Below are 9,129 nucleotides of genomic sequence, written 5' to 3'. Positions count from 1 at the left end.
CCCCGTTCCATTTAAAATGTTGATTTTCGCCACTTCTACACGCGTGTGCATATCTCATCACTGCCGGCAGTCATCACTTTGCTGTGGTCTTTCAGATTCAGGAAGTAAATGTATCAGTTGGCTGATGATTGTGTGTTTAATATTACGTTTCGCGTTGATCGCTTTCGTTGAGAATTAACGTTATTCGGCGTATGTGAAATTTGTTGCAAACTCGTAAAAGCGCTGGGTTGCGTGTGCCTCCGCATGCTGGCCAGTTGTGAATGATCGAACGCATGATCAGTGTCTGCAGCAACAGGGATGCGGCTCTTCGTGCATGTACATATATTGGATTTCATGGCACTACCAACGCTAATCCAATTCAAGTTCAGCCCCGCCGCGGTGGTCTAGTGGCTAAGGTACTCGGCTGCTGACCTGCAGGTCGCGGGTTCGATTCCTGGCTGCGGCTGCTGCATTTCCGATGGAGGCGGAAATGTTGTAGGCCCGTGTGCTCAGATTTGGGTGCACAATAAAGAACCCCAGGTGGTCGAAATTTCCGGAGCCCTCCACTACGGCGTCTCTCATAATCATATGGTGGTTTTGGGACGTTAGACCCCACAAATCAATCAATCAATTCAAGTTCAGTTCTTTCGCGTTTTGAGTATTTGGGTGGGCGGGCGTGCGTTACTGCAGGAGACGCGTTCCTACCGAGTTGGGTAGCTTCAACTATTTCAAAGTACGAGCACTTGCTGTCACAGTCCTTCCCTTCGTTATGGTACTGTCTTGAGTTGCATATGTGTGTCCTGCGCGTGATTGAAAGATAGACCAGCTGAACGAATGACCTGCATAGGTGCTGTTCATATTTAATTAACGGCTGCGTCTACATGTCGAGGTAACACTGGCGTAAATTATAGGGGAGGGGGGGGGGGGGGTCCTGACCTTCCCTCGTGCTCAGGCTGGAGGGGAGGGGCAGAATCCCTTGCAAGTGTGCCCCTTTGAACATCTTCCTTGAGACATTATATATATCTGACTAGCTTGATTGTTATTCATAGGGCATTCAACTGTTCAAATGTCTAACATGCGAAGCATCTCATGCTTGAGTTCAATCATGTTCGATCCGGTGTGCCTGCGGTGACCACCTTTACTGGCATGCCCATTCCTCCTTTGTCTCCTTTCTCTCCTACGCACCCCCTCTCACCTCGCGAAGCCGACGCAGGCGGCGTCTGCTAGCTTACGCTCACCCCCCTCTCTCCCTAGGCATCCCTCCCCGCAGCTTTTACACCTTCATTGCGCATGCGCGTCACCTCTCCTCCTCGCCTCGTAACGCCGACGCCTGCGTCCTCCTCGTTTTGTGTGTCGTCTTTGGCGCTGGCTTTTTACATCTCGAAAACAGTCTGCTACCGAGTTTCTTGAGAAAAAAAAAATACAGACAGTCTGCTACAGAGTTGCTCGAGGAAAACAAAACAAAAAAAAAAGACTAGCGCTTTTTTTTTATTTAAACAACTGCTCGCGTTGTACAACCTCCAAGGTAGTGCCAGTGAGATATTTCTCCTGTGTGTTGGTGAACAATGAAAGGCACTTTTAGCTGACCGTATTTTGCCTCCCGCTCCGTTCAGCCAGTCGGTGGTTGCGGACCGCCGTAGTACAGTGCTTAGAATATACTTACTAGTGTGCCGACCGCCGAGCGTTTTCAATGAGAGACGCTGGCAGTCCCGACGATGCCTTCTTGCGGAGGCCACCAGACGGCGACACCCTTAGGGGCCGTGCTATCCGAGCGGCGAGACGCGCAGTGCATGTGCGTCGCTTGCACTTTGGATGCACTTCGGATGCGCGTTCGTAAACCCAGTCAGTCGCGGTGTAGTTCAGGTGCATTTCTGCTGTTGTGCACATAGCGCATACCTCCACCTGTAATTGCCATGTTTCTTTTCTGTACGCGTTGTTCACGCTTGTGTCTCTTCACGAAACCAGGATGTCGTCGCAGAAAATGAGGCGTAATGAGAGCACCTGTTTTTTTTTTTATATTGTGTGAGTGGATACTGCTCTAACAATGAGCGGATCTTATTATTCAGCGCCCCTGCAGACACAGAACGCTGAGCCGAGCGGGAGAAAAACAAAAAAAGCGAAAGGATCAAAGACTAACTGCGGTGACTGTCGTTAGTGAGAAACATTTTAGTGAATGCAACGTTTAGCGTTCCTTCAAAATTACAGCCGATGGCGTCATCAGTAGAATTTCCCGTGAAAAAGTCAAACCTAAAAAATTTATCCTTCATTTTATTTTATTTCTTTTCACGGCCAAGATGATTTCTCGTTTAAAACAGCGTGGCCGACACCACCATATCTATGAAATGACCTCCTTAATGTTGTTGCGTCAATATTCTTTTTTTTTCCTCTAGCAGTCGACAATGTCCGCATCTGTATCGGGTGTTTCAACCAATGCGTCGAAAATCCCCAAAATGAAGAAAATTCGATATGTGCGTATAGCACTCGCAGCATATTAGTTATGAAAAAAAAACTGCGTTTAATGAGTTAAGCTAGCGTCAACGTCATTAGATTATTGAAGCTCATGCGAAAAACTCATCCTACCTTTCAGCAATAGAAAAATTGGCTTATAGTAAATGTTGTTGCATAATTAAGCCAACCAAATGCCTCCAGTTTAACTGTTGAATTTTATTGAACTTAATTAAACTTTTTTTCTTTATCCTCGTAAACCACGCATACTTATTCACTTATTGGTATTTTTTTATCAAACACTCGATATCATGTACCGTATTATTAATAATGGGGCGTACGTACCTTTGTAAGTGCAACAAAAAAGATATTGCTTTGAATACGCATCGCCTCCCAACCAGCGTTCTACAGTGGGCTGGCTGGGAGAGCTCATGGGCGCCTGTCGCACGCTCGCGTTGGCTGGAGTGTTCCACTTCTCCAGGACCAGATTTTGGATTGGGCCAAGAGGGTAGCGGAGACCTCCGCTGGGTAGGCTCCTCTGACACTCCGCCACCGCACCTTTCCCTCTTGGGATGAATAAAGTTTTTAAGTGTGAATACACTTTATAAGCCACCCCAAACCATCCACCGCCGTCGGCGGCGTCCGCGGTCTTCTCTCTATCTTTAAAAGAAAGAGGACTTGGCGGGCCGCAGCGCGACGCTCTACCGAATAAGCCACGGACGCGACGCTGATATCAGTGTCGCTCCTCCGCTCTCCTCGCTCGCTGCAGCTGCGCGCGCACCCCTCTCTCTCGCGCGCCCGCCTTCTCTCTCAGCCTCCCGTCGAGAGCGGGTCGTGCGATGGATGTCGCGGAGGCAACGCTACCATCTGGATATAAGGCGCGTTACTGACACTGATATATATATATATAGAAGACTGCGGACGCCGCCGACGGTGGTGGATGGTTGGGGGTCGCTTATAAAGTGTATTCACACTTAATATATATATATATATATATATATATATATATATATATATATATATATATATATATATATATATATATATATATATATTGAGACGTTCCCCGCTACGCCACCGATCGCCAAAGAGAGGGAAGCCCCTCAACCCCTTTTTATCCGGTTCCCTCTTGGCTACGTGTCTCAATTGCTTTCCACATACAGGGATTCGTGCTGGGGCCGGGAAGTAAGAGACGTCACGATCTTTTCTTAATCATGGACGCATTTAATTGAATAACAAGTGCAAATGGCGTACACACATAGCGCCCGTGAACGATCTCTTTGTTACACAAAAGCACCTAGTTCACTTCAACAAATACTCGCGACACGCGAAACAAGATACATAAGCGAGTAGCGGTGGCAATACAACGGTGCCTCAATACACAGTAAATGTACAACGACACAAATGATAAAGTGATGAATTAATAAAACCACGCAATGCCTCAATACACCGCATTCCTTCCCGCAAAACTCGTTCAAGTAAAGGAGGTGAAGTTCGTCTCACAGAATGTCCATGTAGTCGGAGTCTCGGAGTTGGCTGCTCGAGTCGGGGCCGAAGGTTGGTTCTTCACATCGCGGTCTGATCTGTCCCCTTCCGTCGCCGTCTACTTCTTTTTCTCCCCTGGGAGAGACCCTCCTCGCCTCTCCCCTTTCTTGACACGTGGCCGCTTTTCTCGGGTTCCCACTCTGCCCTACCGGGGCACCAAACCAATCGCCGCTATCCACGCAGCATATTTTCTTCACTGTCCAGAGTGTATTATCTTCGGCGGCCGCCCCCGTGGCCTACACCAGTAGAAAACCCTCTCCCGAACAAAGCCGAGCAAGTAAAATGCATAAACTCAAGCTTCAGGGAGAGTGATGGGCGCGCCGATTATTGTACTCTGTCACACGGTCTGTAGACGACAAGGCGCCGCCCGGTCCTCGTGTCTGCGCGGGGGAGTCCGTGAGGATAATAGAAACAATCCTTCTGGTACTTAACTCCGGAATGGCCTTTATGCGTGGGTTTGAGAAACGAGCGCACACATCTCGAAAGGAGCGGGGTTCAGTCCGTGTTTGCGGGGACGTCACAATCCCTTCATCTTGCAGAAGAATTTTCCCAGTGGGGAAATTCAAACACGAGAAATGCAGGCGCATAACGCCTTCGGGTTGCGCAGCCAAATTGAGACATTGCGGCAGTCTTAGGAATACTATACGCGAACACAGTACACTTGAGAGTCAGCCGTGACGGTGGCGCGTCGCTGAGAGGAACCAATTTGTGGTTGTCGCTGAATCATCACCCACCACGAAGCAGTTTGATTCCGTATTTCTACCGCGCACAACATACTTGAAACTTTCAGAATCACTGCAGAAACTCGTGGATGACGCGTAGACAAAAGGCACACTGGTCACAGCTGTTCGGATGGTTTGGCACGCAGCGTTCAGTCATGAATGCGGAAGGTTCACTACCATGCGAGCACATCACACACTTCGCCGGCACCGTCCACTCTCGGCACAACCGAACATAGGATACACACATTTAAGTACACTTTCTGTAGTATCGTAAGGGCGAAGAATAAGACGATGCATGGCCAGAACAAGAAGGAACAATGTTTATTCACGAGGCTGCTGTCTTCGTTTTAATACCCTGGCCCGAGGCCGGAGCATGCGCCGTGGCGAGGGGTGGAGGCACGTGTTATCGGTATGTTCTTCGGCGCGTGCACCTGATAATCTACGATATATCACTTCCTCCCCTCTGAGCTAAAACCTATCCGGCGGCTTGCGGGCACGGGTGGAGCGTCGGAGTGGGAGTGGTTCTGCCGTGGACCTTGGACTTGCTGGCTCGATGCCACCGCCAGACGCTTCCTCACCAGGCTCGGACATACCGGCCTGAAGGGCTTCGCTGCTAGTTGACTGGATGCCGCTGGATGAGAGTGGCAATTGCTCCATGGCCATTGGCGTTTCGCACGGTTCTTTCTTAATCGGTGTCGACGAGTCGCGTGGTCGTACTTGATCGACGTGTCTACGTTGTACCCCCCTTGGCGTGTTAACGGTTAACAATCGCTTGCCTTCGACTGTTGTCACGGTTCCGGGTAGCCACCTTTGACCTAGCTGACTGTACTGTCGACTCCACACCTCCCTTCCTGGTGCAAACTCTCTCTTTCCAGAGTTCGGAACTCCGTTGACGGTAGCCTCCCTCTTCGCCCCGTCTTCCTCTGCCAGGTAGGTGCTCAGGCGGGTCCGTGGTTGGAATCCAAAAAGCCTTTCCGCGGGCGACTGCTCCTCTCGGGTCGGTGTTGTCCTGTAACGCAACAAAAATTTGGCAAGCCGACTTTGCAGCGTTCCCACCCGATTTTTCTTCAGGCCCTCCTTGATGGTGCGTACTGCCCGTTCCGCCAAACCGTTGGATTGCGGGTAGTATGGGGCCGTCGTTACGTGGCGCACCCCATTTTCCCGGAAGAACCGCGCTGTCTCTGCACTGGTGAATTGTGGACCATTATCCGACACGACAGTCCGTGGTATGCCAAATCGCGCGAAAATGCACCTAAGTGTGTCTACCGTAGTCGCTGCTGTCGCCGTCTTCAAGGGCACTGCTTCGATCCACTTAGTCTCGGCGTCGACGAGGACGAAGATCATATGCCCTTCCACGGGACCAGCAAAATCCACGTGTAGGCGGTACCACCGTCTGTTGTTCTTTGGCCAGTTTGCCGGGACCTGCGCTGGGGGCATGGGCAAACACTGCACGCATTGGGGACACCGTTTTGCAAGCATTTCAATTTCACCGTCTAGCCCTGGGTACCAGAAAATTGAGTGCGCGAGGTTCTTCATTGCCGTCATGCCTGGGTGCGTATCGTGCAACTCTTTCAAAACAAATTGCCGGGCAGCTTTAGGCAGAACCACACGGTGGCCCCAGTAGAGTATCCCGTTACTCACGGCCAATTCATGCCTCCGTGCAAAATACGGTTGGTACTGCTGTTCCTCTGAACCGAGACGCCTTGGCCAGCCTTGCAAGATCCAAGTCTTCACTTGCTGAAGTACGTCATCTTTGCTGGTGTGGTCTGAAATACTCTGCGCAGACAAAACAAAATCATCCATAGCCTGCGCATGCAGGACATATTCGGCTAGTTCATTTTCCCAGCCATTATCGCGAACCGGTAATGGCAACCGGCTTAGAGCGTCGGCATTTGCATTTAGCTCTCCTTTTCTGTATTCCAAGTCGTATTGATAAGCTGCTAAGAGCAGCGCCCAACGTTGAATGCGGGCCGCTGCCATTTGCGGAATGGGTTTATCTGGACCTAGCAAACCAGTCAGAGGCTTGTGATCGGTCACCAGAGTGAACTTGTTGCCAAAAAAATAATCTCGAAATTTTACAACGCCGAAGACCAGCGCTAGTGCCTCCTTTTCCAATTGTGAATAATTACGTTCTGCCGACGTTAGAGTTCTCGAGCGGAACGCTATGGGATGATCCACTCCTTGTATGCGGTGCGACAAAACTGCGCCTATACCCTCGGCCGACGCATCACACTCAAGCCGCAAGGGTTTTTGGGGGTCGTAATGCACAAGAAAGTTCGCCCTTCTCATGGCGCGCTTGGTTTCTTGGAATGCTGTTCTCTGTGCGGGCCCCCAACACCACAGTGCTCCTTTAGACAAGAGTCGGTGTAACGGGGCCAAAGTGGACGACAAGTTCGGTAGAAATTTGGAATAGTATGTGACCAGTCCTAAGAATGATTTAAGCTGGCTTACCGAAGTCGGTGGTGGTGCCGCTAGCACTGCTTCCAAATTGTCCTGCAGTGGGGGGAGGCCTTTTGCATCGATTCGGTGCCCTAGAAATACCACTTCTTTCTCCCGGAAGTGGCACTTCTCCTTGTTCAGTGTTAGGCCGTTCGCCCGAAGTCGTTCGAACACTTGCCGCAGTATCGTTGTGTCATACTCTTTTTCTGCTACAATAATGTCGTCCAGGTAAACTTTCACCCCTGGTATACCCTGCAGCACGGCTTCTATGCGCCGCTGAAACAGCGCAGGCGCTGAGGCAATGCCAAAAGCCAAGCGGTTGTAGCAGAAGAGGCCTTTGTGTGTATTCAACACAGTTATCTTCTTAGCATCATCATCCAGGGAAAGCTAATTGTATGCGTTTCGTAAGTCGAGTGTGCTGAACACTTCGCCTCCTGATAGCGCCGCAAAGATGTCGTCAATTTTCGGAAGCGGGTACTGCTCTGTTCTTGTCGCTGGATTAACTGTTAGCTTAAAGTCCCCACACAGCCGGATGTCTCCGTTCTTCTTTACTACGGGCACGACCGGTGTTGCCCATTCAGCCACGCTCACTGGGGACAGCATGCCCACTTCCACCAGTCGGTCAATTTCGGCGGAGACTTGCGCTCTCATGGCATACGGGACTGTCCGAGCCTTCAGAAATCGAGGTTGCGCACTTTCCTTGAGGTACAGCTTCACCGGTGGTCCCTTACAGCATCCGAGGTTCTCAAAGAGGTCCGGAAACTCGTCAAGAAGTGCGGTTAGCTGGCTGTCGGCGTGAACAACATTCACCGAAGACGACGTGCCTTCTACTAGCAACATGCCTGCTTTGCGAAATTCCTCTATTGTGTCCCTTCCGCACAAAAGGGGCCCTCGATGGTCCACTACTATCAGCGAACTGCTCACCGTTACTGGTCCAAGCTGTACCTGCATGTCTACCTTGCCAACGACCGGCAACGGTCCCAGGAAACATGAAAGGTGTAGTGGAGTTTTTTGCAGAGCCGGCCACCACTTGCGATGCTTCTTGTACAAGCTTTTGGGAATCACGCTTACTGGTGATCCAGTATCGACAATCATTCGCAGCCTACGGCCTTCCCACGTTAAGGTGCACTCGATTGGCTGCACCAAGTGCTTAATGGCGGAACTGTGTGCAACGAGAGCATACAACCTCTCTTCTTCGCTTTCACATTCGGTTCCGTCGACAGCGAACGTTCCTGACCTGGGGGTGTGGGGTCTTTTGCAAGCCCTAGCAAGATGCCCTCTTTTACCACATTGATGGCATATGGATCTGCGATGTCGACAGGACGCCGTTGCATGTGCCCCTTTGCATCTGTCGCATGAAAGGCTGCAATTCTTCCTCCACTGTCTGCCTTGTTGCTGTATCACGTTGACGCCGCCACCTTCGGTCCGGGCGTATGAAGTACGCATGCCCCGAGCGTCTTCGTTCGCTTTCTCAGAAGCTAAGGCGAATTCTTCGGCTTCTTCACGAGTCAAGTTCTTGCGGCCCAGCAGGCACCGGCGCGTTTCCTCATCCCGAATCCCACAAACGATTCGGTCCCGCAACATACGGTCCAGTGTCGCCCCGAAATTACAATTTACGGCCAGTCTTCTCAGTTCAGCAATGTAGTCCCGGACGCTTTCTTGCTCATCTTGTTTTCGCATAAAGAAAGAATAGCTTGCTGCTATTTCGTTTGCCTGAGGGTTGAAATGTTCTTCCAAGCATTTCACAACGTCATCGTACGTCAAGGAGTTGATGGCGACCCCCGGCTGGTGCCCTTGCAATATCCGGACGACACTGTCGCTCAACGATGAAACCAGTAGGGCCCGGCGTTTCGCTACGTCGGTAATATCGTTGCCCTCAAAGTAGGCTCCCAACCGGACACGATACGAGCTCCAGCTACTCACGGCGTCGTCGAAGGCAGGGGGTCGGGATCCCATTCTTCTGGTCTCAGCGTCGGAGTGCAATTAACCGGATCCCATC

This window comes from Rhipicephalus microplus, chromosome 10 (genome assembly GCF_043290135.1).
Source record: "Rhipicephalus microplus isolate Deutch F79 chromosome 10, USDA_Rmic, whole genome shotgun sequence".
NCBI lineage: Eukaryota > Metazoa > Arthropoda > Arachnida > Ixodida > Ixodidae > Rhipicephalus > Rhipicephalus microplus.
Note: the sequence above shows the minus strand (reverse complement) of the source record.